Source organism: Passer domesticus, chromosome 12 (genome assembly GCF_036417665.1).
Source record: "Passer domesticus isolate bPasDom1 chromosome 12, bPasDom1.hap1, whole genome shotgun sequence".
NCBI classification, from domain to species: domain Eukaryota; kingdom Metazoa; phylum Chordata; class Aves; order Passeriformes; family Passeridae; genus Passer; species Passer domesticus.
In genome coordinates this window covers 14957895-14973396 of record NC_087485.1, presented here as the reverse complement: position 1 = coordinate 14973396, position 15502 = coordinate 14957895, and the positions used below count along the sequence as shown (strand labels likewise).

The 15502-nt window shown below is 39.7% G+C and overlaps 1 protein-coding gene across 5 annotated transcripts in view; it reads left to right on the top strand.

The window, feature by feature from the left end:
* Nucleotides 1–15502, top strand: part of TSHZ3 (teashirt zinc finger homeobox 3) — a 65012-nt gene that overhangs the window by 18282 nt on the left and 31228 nt on the right. The window lies entirely within an intron of this gene.

Here is a 15502-nt window from a genome sequence, read left to right as displayed (position 1 = left end):
ACCATGTGTTTGCATTAGGTTAAAATTAAAAACTTCTCTTATAGACACTGCAAACATTTTATATAGTTGATTTACTGAATGTTGATAAAAGGAAATGAAACAGTTAAATTTTGTGTTAAAATGAGGGTGTGATTTGTTGTAAGGACTGGAAGACACACTTTGTGTGAAGTAGTTGCTTACTTTGCTGAAGTAGAAATGTCTTTTTGTGTTGGGTGTTTGTGTCACGCCCGACGCAATGGAGTTCTCATCCAGGAGTGGATCTTCTCAGCAGCAACACTGGAAACATGTAAAAATATTAATGCTGTGGATTCCCCCAAATTCTGCTGCTTACGTCCAGCAGAGATGTCCCTGTGGGATTTTTTTTGTGTAAAAACTGTGTGTAATTATTGAAATCTGTCAGATCACTGGGAGCGTGTTCTACTTTCCAGACAAGATTCCCCACAAAAAAAAGCTTTAAAATGGCAATTTCTTAAGCTGAGGAATTAGCATTGCTATGACAGGGATCCTGCTTGCATTCAATGTGGGACCTGCCTGCGTTGGGGAGAGGAGCTGTTCTGTCCCTCCTTGGGTCCTTGTGTGCAACAGCAGCTTGGCACAGCTGGTGACGTGGGCCATGGAGGGCGAAAATGAACTCACATGGTGTGGTTGGAGAGCTTCATTTCCTGTCCTGAGCCTGCTTCCCTGTCACAGTAGGACACGAATGTGGAGGGAAGCTCCGAGGGGCTGCCCAGCCCTTCCCCAGCTCAGCCTCTGCTGCCGTGCCCTTCCCGCAGACACGCAGGGACATCCCAGCCCTGGCTGGGCAGCACCTTCCAGTGTCCTGCTGCAGGGTGTCACAGCCTGGCCTGCAGCTGCCTGGGGGCTGTGGCACTTCCAGACACTCCACAGGCTGACTTGGGTGTTGTCAGCTTGAAGCAAAGGTTTGGAGCAGTTGGTACTGCTGTGATTGTCCCAAGCCATGGGTGCTTCCAGTGCTTGTTCTTGTTCAGACCCAGTCCAAAGCCCACTGAAATCAAATATTATTCTTTTACTGACTCTGTTAACTTGGTTGGGCTTTCACTGAGATCTGTAGTGCCAGTTTAAGGAACAGAATTTCATCTGTGTTATGTGATAACTTCTGTTGTGCTTCTGCTCATTGTTGGTGTAGGGTAGATACTGACAGATTCTTGTAGATGGTTCTTGGCTGGCTTCCCCACTTGTCAAGTAACCTTTTTTTGTGTTAAAGAACCTGTAAGGATTTGGGAGTAGATGCTAAGCAGTTGTTTTTCTTAAGAGGAATGTAATGTAATGCTGATGTCACAATCAAGAATGGAGATTTTTGTTTGATGGCATTCAATTAGGTGGAGTATTTTAATCTGTTTTGAAATAATTATACAATTACTAATGGGATGCCAAGAAACTTTTGTTAATATTCAGAACAGTATTAAGTTATAAATAGACAATGTTATCAGTCAAGTGTCTGTATCAATAGATAACAGCGTTGTACAAATTTGTCTGTTGGTTCTATTCTAAAAACACACTCTTTATCCTTACTCTTTTAGTGCAAAATTACATCTCGTTATGGATAATATGTCATGTCTCCCTAAAAATGTGATCTTGATTTTCATCCCATGATGATACTTTACTCAATAAATCAAAATCTTCCTCAACAGTTAGCAACCAACTTATTTAACGGTTATGCCTGAAATGTTGATACAGGGAATTTAGCAGTTAACAGTGTTTATACATTCCAGAAGCATTAACAGGTTGGGTTATACTGGAATCCAGTAAATATCCGTGAAACACGTGGGAGAACGACGCGCTCTGCAGGGTCTGAGAGCCAGACATCTCGTGAAATACCAAAAGCAACAATAAAGTTTATAATGATGATATTGTCAGGAGCCCACGTTGTCTGCTATCGCCGACAAGGAGGGAGCAGAGCCTATCACCCAGTGTTTAGACTGAGGCAGGAGAACACTACAGATGTTCTTATCTTCTGCAGATAGTTTTGTCCTGAATCAGTGGGTTTTACACATTCTTGTGTACGAAAAAAAATGCTCTTCACCTTCGGAGTAGTTCTGAAGAAAATAAAAGGAGGATAGTGTTTGTCTGTGTCAAGGTTGTTTCCTGTTTCTGCAATCAAAGTTCAGCAAAATATCCCTACCAAATCTGCAATTTTCCCACTAGCTTTTTGCCTTCAGTTGCTGGTTTTCTTTTATTGCAGTCTAAAATGGACATTTGCTAAAATGGGTAAAAAAATGCCATTTGCTAGCTACAGTCTGCATAGGCAGTCATGTGCTGGCTGCCTTGTACCTGATCTGTTCAGCAGCTGCAGGGTGGGTAACCCGAAAGCAAGCCAGGACTTCTGAAGCTACTACTGGTTTTTTTGTCTCTGTGCGTATAGATTACATTTTTTCAAAACACACCTTCAACAGTTTTTTTACTTCTGTTCCTTATGACAAAACATGTCAAAGAAAAAAAACATAAATTCCAACTACAGTCTTGAAGTTTAAAGTTGCGTTTTAGCCACACTACACTGGGCATTATCTTTATTATCATTTGGTGCTTGCATCTATGTAAATTACATTAAAAGGAAGATCAAAGCATTCATGAAATATTGGTGACATCAGTGGAAAAAAGATGAACAAGCTATTATGGAGATGAAAAATAAAAAAGATGTCGTTAATTTGACAATGAACTGAAACCCACCAACTTTATAACGTGAAAATATTTTTCAACAAATATTCCCTTAAAGCTTTGCTGTGGCCGTGCCCTCAATGGCCTCTCCAGTCTGTCACCAACTCCATTAGAAAATCCTCTTACAAGGATGCAGCTTTAGATTGTTACCTAAACTTCTGCTACTTGGAATGTTGAATTGTCTTGCTTTGCCTGAAAGCAAGCACACTTTTAAAAACAGCTACTTGTTCAAACTATTTATGTTAACAAATTGTCATAAATACATTCTTTGATATTCGGGTTCTCCTGTTTTCTGAGGCCTGCTTATTAAAAACAATTTCACAAAACCTGCCTTCAGTCAAAAGTGTCTGGTAAATGCTGGTATTTTGAAGTTTAAATAGATCTTCATATCCTACACAGTAATATATACATTTATCATATTATTATGTGTGTCTTTTGTGGATCTGAAACTTGAAACCACAGAGATTAATTCAGACGTCAAAACTAGGAATACCTGGTTTAAGAAACCTAACTTTTGATACATATGCATGCATTTTTTCTTGGAAAAAAAGATTGCAGCGAGAGATTAAGTTCTTGAAATTAAATTTATTCATAATCTGTCAGTCTATGCACCAAAATAATGATTTTTCAATGTAAATTTTGTGAAGTGTGAGAGAGTAGTGGTACTCAGTGAAATACATAGCTCCCTTACAGTAGTCTTTTAAATTTTTTTTGTTCTCATTCATATTCGCTCCTTGAAAAAATGTACTTGAGGGCTTTCTTACACACACTGCATATCCAGAATATACAGCTTTTAGCACAGTGTAGCTTCGTGTTTGTGGGTCTGTCATTGCCAGCCAAAGGAGGCTGGGATCTTAGGAAACAACAGCATAATTTTTTGCTTTCTTTTTTCCTGAAGTAGACTGAAACTAGGCGGAGAAATTTAGTAAAATTTGGGATCTAAGGGGGTTTTATTTATCCCGCAGTACTGGAGGGATCCTCAGGAAGAGGGAATCCCCGTCTGTATCCAGGCGGCTGTACCAGAACATTTGATCATTATATTGCCAAAGGAGCCTGAATCCCAGTCAGGCTGGCTCTCTGTGGAACTGGCAGCTACACAGCTTGCCAGGAGAAACAAGCCTTAGAATATCTGCTTTAGTTTTTGTTTGTTTGTTTTGTGATTTTTTTTTTTTTAATAGTAAGTGCTATCATTTTGAACTTTCCTATTTTGACAGTGCTTTGGTGGTGTGTCCAGTTCTGTGTTTAAAAAAAATAGTTGTATAAACAATGCTGAGAACTAGGAATTCCTGAATTTTCTCTAAAGGAAAATCAGAGTTTTGTATATCTTAGTTTTCAACCCATAATATAGGGGGTAGTGGGAGGTAGAGAATATATCTTGCTTCACAAGAAAAATCTGAGAATTAATGCTTACAATGTACAGCTTTGAAATGAGACTGTGATATGCAGATGACACTTTTGAGGCGGAATTTCAAATTCAGTTTTTGTTTTGCTATATGTGTTTAGCCTTCGCTGTGGTCTGGCAGTATGTTCTTTATCTTCAGTCATTCAATCTAAGAGAAAGGCAGTTAAAAGAGAAATAAACTTGTATTTTTAAGTTTTGAAGGAAGGAGTCTCTTTTTTAAGTTTTACAATTCAAAAACCGAAGTGGAAGTTTAACAGCTGCAAAGAAAAAAGAATCATCTTAATAGTCAAGTTATTCTAAATTAAAAAGGAAAGAAAACAAACAATCAAAAATCCTTATCAAGTTCTTTGGGAAACAGAAAAGGAGGAAAAAGTCTAAGGAAAGCCAAACCGGCTAATGTTACAGTTGTCACAATTACTCATATCCTATGCTAAAGCTTGAGGAAGCTAGGTAAAAATGAGCCAAAAGTGGCCTTGGATCTCATGGCTAAGGCTTCTGCTCATGTCAGTGTTTGCAGCTGACTCTCACTTTCAAATCTGACCTTACTCTTCACAAAAAGATATTTTAAATCACATAGTTCTGAAATAAAAGAGGAGGGGGTTCAGCATACTGTGTAAATACAGAAATGGATTTTTTTTTCAGATGTAGGTAGAAAATTGCAAGGAATATTTTTATTAATTATAGATGTTCTTAAATATGTTGTATTGTTCTGCTTGATTTTTAGACAATTTCACAAAAATACTTTCCCTGAAATTGTTTCAAATTATACTTCTTAGTATATTCAATTAAATGTATATTTTTGCAGACAAATAGTATGACCCTGATTTCTCAGTTACCTCACTGACTGCATTGAGACTGGATATGACTGCTGGACTGAGTCTGCTTCTCTGAAAATTGTACTTCATGGACAGCATATTCTCCTATACTTTACGTACACATACAAAAGGAGCATAGTTTATATGTAGAGATTGAACAATCTGTCTATTTATACAGAGAAAGATGCTGTATTTACATGAGTGCAATGTTTTGTAGCAGTGTCTTTATTAGGTACCTGTGTAATTTACTAAGAAGTGAACCCCGTAATTTGCCATTGTCCTGGAAGTAATCTTAATATTCCAGCTTGTCAAGCACTTTGGATACTTGGCATTTCAGTAATTGCTGCATCATGGGCAAGTTTTTTACTTCTCACAAACACCCTGCAATTATGCCTCTTGAAGTCCAAGTCAGTTGAGAAACAGTCAAAAAAAAAATAAAAATCAGCCAAACTTTTTTAGACTTCTAAGTAGCTCTGATATGAATTAGCCCTAGCATTTCTATGTAAAAAGAGATATTAAGTAATTTTATAGCATATATTATTTATAGCATTTTTTTCTCCTAAACGTTAACACAGTTCTGTACATATGTATTTGACAATAATCCCATTACAATAGTTAAAAACATTCCTAAAACGAGATGTAGAAAACTGTGTGGTATCTGTAAAATATACAGCAATGTGGTTTAGAAGAGAAGTTTTGTCATATTTGGTTGAGCTGACTCCAACACCCATGTGCGGTTTTTGATTAGGCACACAAGTGCCCGTTCTGTATATACTCAGTTTTTGGTTTTCACATTCTTTTTCCCTCAGCCCTCTGTTCTGATTATGTACTGGAGAGCAGTCTTTGTTCCATTGATTTCTGTCTGTCTACCAAAGGATGAAGTTTGCTCATCTCACACACACGTCTGTCAGTGCGGCACCAAGGGTCAATCCCACGAGAGGCAAATTGAAGAAATGAAAACAAATAAGTTATAAAATAAAGTGACAATAATGTGCAGTAGCATAAAGATTGCTCTGGGCTGCTTTTGAGAAAGACAACGAACGACTGGCCCTGTTGGCTGGAGCGGGAAGGGTGCGGGAGGAGAGGCTGGGGAGGGAGCTGGGGGCAGCCATGGGGGGACAGAGCTGCCTCTGCCTCCCACCTCCTGATGCTGGGCAGGGCTCAGGGCAGGCACAGGTCTGTGTGTTTGCAGTGGGGAGGTCCTTGTAAAAATCAATTTATCTGGGGATCTCTGATCCACCGTGTCAGAATCAGGCCCAGGAGTGTGACGGAGTTTCACTGTGATCCATGTCACTGCAGACATTAATCTTTTAAATTCCTCAGGAAAAAAAAAAAAAAAAAACACCAAAAAAACAATCCACAATTGCAGAACATTTCAAAATGCACTTTTTTTTTCTTTTTAAACAAAGTTTTATTTTTCAAATAAATGATCCATGCATTAGAATGTCCATAAGCAAGCATACATGTGAAAATGTATTTACGTGGACAACTGGTTTTGTGTGTGTGTGTGTTCAACATCTACGAATCCTGGCCTAATGCAGTTGAAGCATTCAAGTCTCTTTTAAGATTGTAATTGAAGTAACATGATATAAATGTAAACTTTAGCTTAGAGCACACAGAGCATACAAGACAGTTTGACACCTTCATTTCAGCAGTAAGAAATTACCATTGTCTCTTGTTTCTTGCTTCTAGCTTATATGACCAAGCCAAAAAGTAATTACACAATTAGGGTTGACATACTGGTTCCTGTAATATTTCTTGCTGCAGTTTTTTGGTGGCTTATTTCTACTTCAGATTTTCCAGTCCTTTGTAATTCATACCAAGATGTCCGTTTTTATTGCAACAAATTTACTCATGAAGATTGCAAGTCTTGCATAATTTAATGATGAAAAGGCAGCTTTTCATTTTCTCCAAATGTAGTTATTTGTAGATTAAAGATAAACATTTGTGGAGCTAATATGGTTTTTGTAAGAATTTTGTCACTAACTTGAACACTGAATTGTTATGTAAAGGAATGGGAAAGCGTGTAAATAATTACATGATTATGCATTTTAAAAAGAAGGATGTACAGTGATGTGCAGTGGCTGATCAGGAAGGGGAGCGGTCTCCGTAGGTCAGGTTGGTTTGCTGTATTCTGCAGGTACAGAATGGGAGTCACTGATGTTTCTGCAGTTCTTGAGGGCACTCAGTAGTGCCAGTCAGTGTCTCTCAAGGCCAGGGGAGCCCTCGTTCCCTCTCCAGCTACTCAAGAGCAGGTCAGATGCAGTGCAGCCCTACCACCCACCCAGTCCTTGGCTCAATTTGTTTCCCAGTCTGTTCCATATTTCTGTGGTGTGTAATGCAGTTTCCAAGTCCTGTAATTCTGTACCTTAAGACTTGCCCTCTCCAGGAATATTCTGAGACAGCTGTGCATTATCGCCTGCTTAATTATGTACTTCTGCTTGGGACTTGTCCAGGATGATGTAAAAGCAGTGCTATATGGGATTGTTCTCTGGGTTTTTTTTGATTTAACAAAACCCCTCATCCTAATTCTGCGCTTTTGGCCATTCCTGCACTGTACCTTAATCCTCAGAACAGACTGATGATGGGATGAAGATGGGATGAGTTTATAGGTGCAGAGTGAGGCGTCTGCTGCACATTTGACTTGTCCATGGCTTCTGCAGCTAAACTGGCTGTTCAGATCCCTGGTTGTGAGGTTTCCTTGCTTTTGATCCAGACACGGGAGCTTCATCTCATCCTGGAGCCGAGTCTGTCATTATATAAAATACAATGGAGGGCTGGGAAGGAAGTATAGTGAGTTTGCTGGTGACAAGCCAAGTGGAGGGGGGTTGCCAAGTATTAATCATTTGTATAAAGCTGCATCCACTCTTCAGCCAAATGAATCTGTTCTGCCTTGGTTTCTCACAGTGACAGCATCAAGATATTGGTAGTTTGTTCAGAGTTGTCTTTTTACATGCTCTTTAAATTATTTCTGTTGCCGTGTGTATCGAGTGCTCTTAGAAAGGGACTTCGTACATCCTTGAATTTCCCTGTACGAGTTTCCCAGTTAGGGCAGATTATATACTTAAAAGTATAAAATAGACATTGTGCTCTTTAAAATTAATTTTTTCTCTCCAAGCCCTCCTCTCTGAGATGTCACTGGGTTGCAGTATCTTTCCTGCAAATCAAGGCTGGAGACTTTGAGCAGCACTGTTACAGAGAACATTTCTACAGGGAAAGGCACAAGGAGAAGGATGCTTCTTGAAATGGGCTACTGCTGTTTCAGCCAGTTATTCTTTTAACTAGAAAATGAGAGTACACATAGAGGCTATTGAATCATTAATTACAGCATGTACTTCTTTCTCTAAACACAGACAAAACATGGTTAAGAGGTAGCAGAAAGAAATAACTTTCCCTTATTTTGAAACTAAGTGCAGAATGTGAGGTATCAAGCAGGAACTGTGCACAAACTTGTATTTTTTTTCTGATGGAGTTTATACCAGCATTTTCCTTAATTATTCTTGATGTTTTGCCCATTATACCATTAGCTTCTTCGGAGGACAAAGATAAGTTGCCAGTATCCACAAGAGCGAAGTGTGAAAGCATTTAATTATTGATATCTTAGTAACCAAGGTTCCAAAATGACGTTGTCAAAATCCATAATGATCAGACAGAAAATGTATCAGCTTGTTGTTGAAAAATACGTCTCAGACTGTGTGGGATCGGAACATGCACAACCCCAAGAAAATAAACCACCAGTTTCCTGCATTCCCACTATGTAACAGCTTTACCCAGTATTTTCTGTGCTTGAAAATTCTTATTGGTAATGTTCTCCTCATTCTTCATTTTAATTTTAGCCTTTCCTTGATTGTTAATCTCATACATACGTTTCACTAAATGAACTCCCGCGTTCTCACTGGGCGGATCTGTAAATCAGTTAAACGGTCAAGCAGAGCCTCACGTTATAATGGCCTGTGTTCTCCATCTCTTTAAAATACAGGTTTCATTAACAGAACAGAGCTGTTTAATACATATTTTCTTTGTATCTTGAATTAAGGATTTCTTTTCTCCCTCCTGCTGAAGGCTGTGGGAAGGGTACACAACTCATTCCTGTGCACGGAATTTCTGGCTGCCGCCTTCTGGCACAGGGGCTGGAGGGTCTGGGGGGAGGCAGGGCAGCACCCAGGAGGAGCTGGCAGGGTTTTGTGGGTGTCTGTCCTGCTGTGGGTGTCTGTCCTGCTGCTGCCCTGCTCCTGGCACCATGCCCTCCTGCCTGGGCAAGGCCAAAGGATGGAAAGCGTGCAGGAGAAGAGGGCAGCTCGTGGTGGCTTTGCCAGCGTCGCGTCCCGTGGATTTACCCCTGGCAGGCTGTGCTGCCAGCCCCTGCAGAAGAGCTTTGTGTGTGAACCTTTGCAGGGTCACAACCCCCGTGATCTCAGCCGTGCCCTGTGTTTCCAGAGCTGGGCTCACACAGTTCCACGGAGGTGTTACTCCTCTTCCCCCTCCTGTAGCACAGCTGGGCTGTACCTGCTGCTGGGCACGTGGTACCTGAGACCTCAGGGAGCAAGTCAGTTTGTAAACAAATAAACCAAAAAAGTTACCTGAATATATATTGAAATAATTAAAAGTTACTTGAGTGTATATTTAGTCTACAGCCAAATTAAAAAAATAAAATAAAACTCCCTTGCTGAAGTGCTATTTACCATTAATATATTTAATTAAAAGATACTTCTGTGTTCCATTTTTCACTCTCTCACAGGTGCCAGAGCTTTCATGTTTATTAATAGCATTAGATCAAATAATGCAGATGTTTGATTTCAGACACTGGGATATGTTGCAGGTTAATCTTTCTAGAAGGATACACTAACACTATTTTGGTTTCCTTTGTGCCATGAAGTGTTTTATGAACTACTTTCAAAATAGGGATACTAGTGTAAGAAAAATTACATTTCAAATCTGTGTTTGCTTTGAAGATTTTTTTTTTCCTAATTCTGTTTCCAGCAATAGATCTTAATGTGTAAGATATCCCTAAGAAATTCTTGTATTACAGGGTGTGCATTTCACAAAGCTATTTAGGGTTCTTTGCTTTTATGTAGCAGAGGTTTTACTTTCTTTATTCAGCGATTATGTCTCAGAGCTTAAAAAGCTTAAACGTGGGTATTTAATTTGTGGTGCGGTGCTCTTTCTGAACTTGCTGCTGTTACAGGTACAGAGGGATGTTATAAAATCACAGGTCACTGCTGCAATAGTTATGTGCAGATACTGAAAATGCATGTAAGAGGTGTTTTTATACAGCAAATAGTACAGCAGGTGACTAGATTTTTTTTTTTTTTTTGCTTTTGGCAAATAATGTTCAAGAGCTATGACTTATTTAAATACTCTTCAAAAAAAACCAAACCAAACCAACAGGTAATTGATGATGTCCATGTAATGTCTATGGACATCTTATCAGCATTTGTCTTAGCAAGCTCTGTTAGAAAAATGTTCTCAAAAATTATGAGTTCTTTGCTTTCTTTCCTACTAGAATGTCAGAATCAGCTCATTTATCTGGGATAATTATAATTTTTTGAATACCCCCAGAGGTTTGCTTTCTTCATGATCTCCTAAATGAATAGTACAATGTACTTTTCACCAAAAGCCAACACGGCCCTTGTTTGTTAAACTTCATCCCTCTTCCCTACCTCCCCAGTTTTCTTTGAACCTGTAGTGTCTGGAAGAATTGTAATTGATGCCGTATGGGCAATGCTTTGTGATAAAGGAATGGGCTGCTCATAGAATGCAACAGCAGTTATCATTTCTGCATTATTTCTCGTGTTTCCTTTGATGTCCACTACCTTGATAGAGTGCAGGGGTATTAAAACAACTCTTTATGTCTGAAACCACCATTATTCTTTATGTTTATTGCAGTGGTAACCAGAGGCCCTGTTCAGATCCAGGGTCCCTTTGTACTAAACACAAGACATGGACCTTGTCTTGAGGAGGTCACAGCATAATTTAGTCCACATTAGTTAATTTTCTCTAAATATTGCCTTTTTTCCTTACTCACCAAAAATGAAAACAGTTTATATAACATCACATTGTGAGGTGAGGTAGAATATTTTGACAGTGCCCATTGCCTCAGCAAAACTTGCTGCAGGGTTTTCGTGCCACGTTCAGCAGTTCATTACCTGGCTCTAAAACTCTGGACTGAATGCTGGTAGAAGACAGTTTGAAAATCCTTTGTTAACTGCTGTCATTTTTTAGCCAATTGTAAAGGATTTTCCTGTTCAAATCCTGAAATTTTAATTTCACTAAGAGCTGGGCATTTCACGTACGCGAGTCTTTGAAAATCTCAGCTCCAAGGGAAAAAGGTAGTATTTAAAATTGTAGAAATAAAGGTGAGGTTTATCTGTTTTAGATGAATGGTTGTGTTCATGCAGTTTATAAAAAAGGACCTTAATTTTTATAAACCATCATGTTTCAGTTTTTGCTGTGCAAATTGAGTAAAGTATGGGAAGTAATTTTATTTTTAACAAAAATCTTATATTTTATGGCAGTACAAAATCACTAATCACTGCTGTTTTCCTGGATTTGGCTGGCATAAAGTTAATTTTCTTCCTTGTAGCCGGTATAGTGCTGTGTTTTGGACTTTAGGGTGAGAATAATGGGGTAATACACTGATGTTTTAGCTGTTTCTGGGTACTGTTCACACAAAGTCAAGAGCTTCTCAGTGTCCCATGCTTGGCCTGTCAGGAGGGGCACAAGAAGCTGTGAGGGAGCGTGGCCAGGACAGCTGACCCAAGCTGGCCACAGGGACATTCCATGCCACAGAACATCAGGCTCAGTGTGTAAACTGGGGGAGTTGGGCAGGAGCCACTGATTGCTGCTTGGGTACATGCTGGGTTTTTTTTAGGTTTATTTTTTTCTCTCTTTTCATTGTCTCCCTTTCCAGTGTATCATTATTACTACTATTATTATTATTATTACTACTACTACTATTCCTATTACTTTTATTATTACTGTTGTTGTTGTTGTTGTTTCAGTTGTTAAACTTCCTAACTCAGGGGTTTTACCTTTTTTCTGAGTCTCCTCCCATCCCACCCGGGGCATGAGCAAGTGGCTGGTGGTCCTTGGGTGCCAGCTGGGGTCAAAGCACAAGGTGTCACGGCCCATCCTGGGGAGCTCTGGGTGGCTGCAGGCTCCTTGCTGGTGGCCAGGCAGGGCAGGAGGGCAGTGGTGGCACCTCTCAGCTGTCCCTGCTCTCTCCACACCTCTCACCTCAGGATGAACCCGAGTGCAGCACGGGATGCTGTCTCTCCTGCAGCCCTTGGAAAGCAGGTGGAGTGGAATAGGCTGGAATCACAGTGTTTCTGCTGAGAGCTGAAATCCATGGGATGATGGATTTATCAGTGGTGTTAGCATCACAGAAAACCTGGAAAAGTTCAAGTGTTTGAGTTAGTAAGGACCAACATTTCTGACAACAAACACGGAAGGACATGCAGACTTATTGTCACCTTTGTCACACGTTCCTTCTGACATGAGGAGACCACCTGCAGCACTTGCAGATTATGCACACTGTATATTGATTTTGTTTTTCCTAGGTACTTTCAATATGTCAACAATAACTGCACTTGTGTATCTTATTACTAAGATGATTGCAAAGAATTTCTTAAGCATTAATTAATTATAACGTCCGAATATGAAAGCCAGATTCTGCATTACTGTGCAATTCCATTTAAATCAGCAGAACTGCTTGTAAACCTACAGACAACTTGACCCAAAGGTGTATGGTGGAGGTTATTGTTTATTGCAGTAATTACTGAGAGAGAGAAGGTGAAAGGGATGAAATGGGTTGGCTGAAGTCACACAGCAAATCAGAGATTGGAATAAACTTCAAAATTCTCATCACAGATTTTTTACTGCTGTCTCACAAGCTCAGATCTCTGGTAGTGTTTTCTTAAGATTTTTGATTATAGTAATGTAATGTAAAAACTAATATATTTTTATTCAAGTTTTTCACCATTCATGGAGCAAACCCTTCAGGCTTTCTGTGGAGGACACCTAACAAGTGTTACAGCTAAACTCCATCTCCTTTCTGCAGTTAAAGCTTCCTTCAGTCAGTTTCAGAAAAAAAAAGGACTCTTGATTAAAAAAATGGCACAATGTATATTTATGTTCATACTTTTTAAAAATACAGCTATGTATCAAAAATTAATTCACCTTCATTCTTTGTAAGAATTACCACTTAATTACCTGGGTATCTCAATGAGTCTTTGGTACAAAATTTACTGAATACCTAATGTACAGTGGTGGCTTTAGTTGAAAAACTTTTACTAAATAAGTCTGTATATAAGTTAATTTTCAATGAACCTAATAGTAACTGGAGTATTTGGCAGCAGGAAAATGAAAATCAGCTGTTATTTTGCAATGTGCCTGTTGCTCCTGTGGTCAGGGCTCTTCAAGAATGCTGAAAACTGAGGCAAGAAGATAGGACCTTTCAGCATCCAAAAGGCAGACTTTTTTACAATATCAATTAAGGAAATATTGGTTCTCCCACAGTGAATCTAAAGGTGAATTACAGCCAGGTAGCAAATGGAAAATTGTGCAGTCCCCTGGTGTCCTTACAATTTTATTACAGGATTCAGAGTGATGTCTAAGTTAAAACAAGTTGTCCATTTCTCTATGACTTCTCAGGAACATTTTTTTCCTTTGACTTCAGCTTAGTATTTTCAAGCAGACCAATTTTGCTATTCATACAGTGTGAGTAGAGGGAGCAAAGGAGGGGCTAAAAATAGATCTTATAATGGAACCTGTGTATGTTCTTAACCATGGTGAGACACTTATCTGTCCATTATGTTGTTGACTAACGTTAACTTCTGTGCTGGCTTTGTAATGTATTGCATTAAGCTAAATGAAGCTGTTGTGTGATGTATCAAGACACAGTCACGTAGGTTTGCCTGGCCATTTGCTCTTGTTAGTATTGTGTGTGATGGACTTTAATAGCTGTGAAGAGCTTGTGGAGATACTCAGATCAACAGTGTGTGGGTTTGTGCCTCCTCCTGGAGTCCTGCTGTGCTCCTGGCTTGTTCCAGCCCCATGGGAAGTGCACCAGGCTAGCAGAACCATCTCCTGAATAGCTGTGCTCATAACAGGTCCCTGAGTCATAAATTCACCTTTTGGGTCAGTAGGGTGGGTTTGGGGACTGGTATGGACATGGTGCATGGAGAGATCACTCCTGTGAGTTCTCCCCCAGGCTGTCCCCTGGTCACAGGCAGTGCTGGGGACAGGTCTCGCCTGCCCCCAGTGCAGCCCCAGCCCTGGGGACACCTGGCCCTCCAGGGGCCTGGGCTGTGCCCTGGGCTCTGCGAGCAGGGAGATGAAAGGCATGGCTTGCCTTAAGAACTTCTGTTATGTGTGCATGTATGTGTTAAAAATCTGTAAACAAGTATTTACATGAATGCTCGGCTGGCTCCAGGCAGCATTTGCAGAGAGAGGTGATATCAATACTCTGTTGTCTTGAAACTGCTTCCACTTGTATTCAAATCAAAGTAACATCCAGTGGCTGTTACTCTTTTAACATAAGTAGCAATAATATCCTGGACCATGCTTTGCAAAAGTCCTTAAATACAGTTTTAGGAAATGCAGGCTGTGGGAAGAGACAGACACCTGCCTAGGCTGCAGCAGAGTTCTGCTTTTTGTGCAAATGCTGAATTCTTCTTTCTGAAATTTCATTATGTTTTGCAAACAAGGCTGCTATGTATGTTACAGTAAGGGATCTATTTTATTCATAAAGCTGTGGCTCATATGTGCAGTTTTCTGTTCTGCAGCATGTCCATAAAATCTCTCCCTCTTCCTCTCCCCTTTATCAAGGTGCAGTAGGAAAGGCTGATACCAATTTTCTATCAAGGCAGATCGTGATTCAACTGAGATAAGCAAGGAAATTTGATATTCAGAGATCAAACTGCCTTTCTTCCTTGTGACACAGTGTATGTGCTGAGTGAGTGACCCTCTGCCCCTCCAGATGAACTCGTATGCTGTACAGTGTAATACGTGCTGTGATGCTGGTCATCCAAAAACTTCAATGTTATAGTCTGCATTTCTTGTTTGGTTTTAAGTTTGCTCCAGTGCTGTAATGGTATATAATGACTTGGGATGTCTTCTTTTTAGTTGTTTTGTTTGTTTTCCCGCTGGAAAAAAAGCTATTTCTTTAGACGATTATTTAGAAGATTGAAAAATAAATTTCTTTAATATTTGTGGGCACATTTCTGTTGCTTTCTCAGTGGTGTTTCTTTAATGACAGCATGACTGGTTACTTTTAGAAATCGTATGAAAACCAAGTGCTCCTCAGCCTGTTGCCAAGCATTGTTCTTCAGTGTGTTTTACAAGAGGTACTTTTCTTGTTGTTTTTCATGTTAATAACATATTATTTCTGCAGGCATGTTCCTACTTATTTTCTGCCTTAAGGGAAGTGTTAGTTCACGAACAAAATACATCTATTTTTAGATCAAATGATCAATACAAACAAAGCACAAATAGTGAAAAAAGCATGCCTGGACACATTTGAGTGTGTTTAGCCCATGCACGATCACTCCTTGGAGGTGTAGCTGTAATGGGGGGGGCTGCAAATTCTCTGCCAGAGAGGCTGAGAATG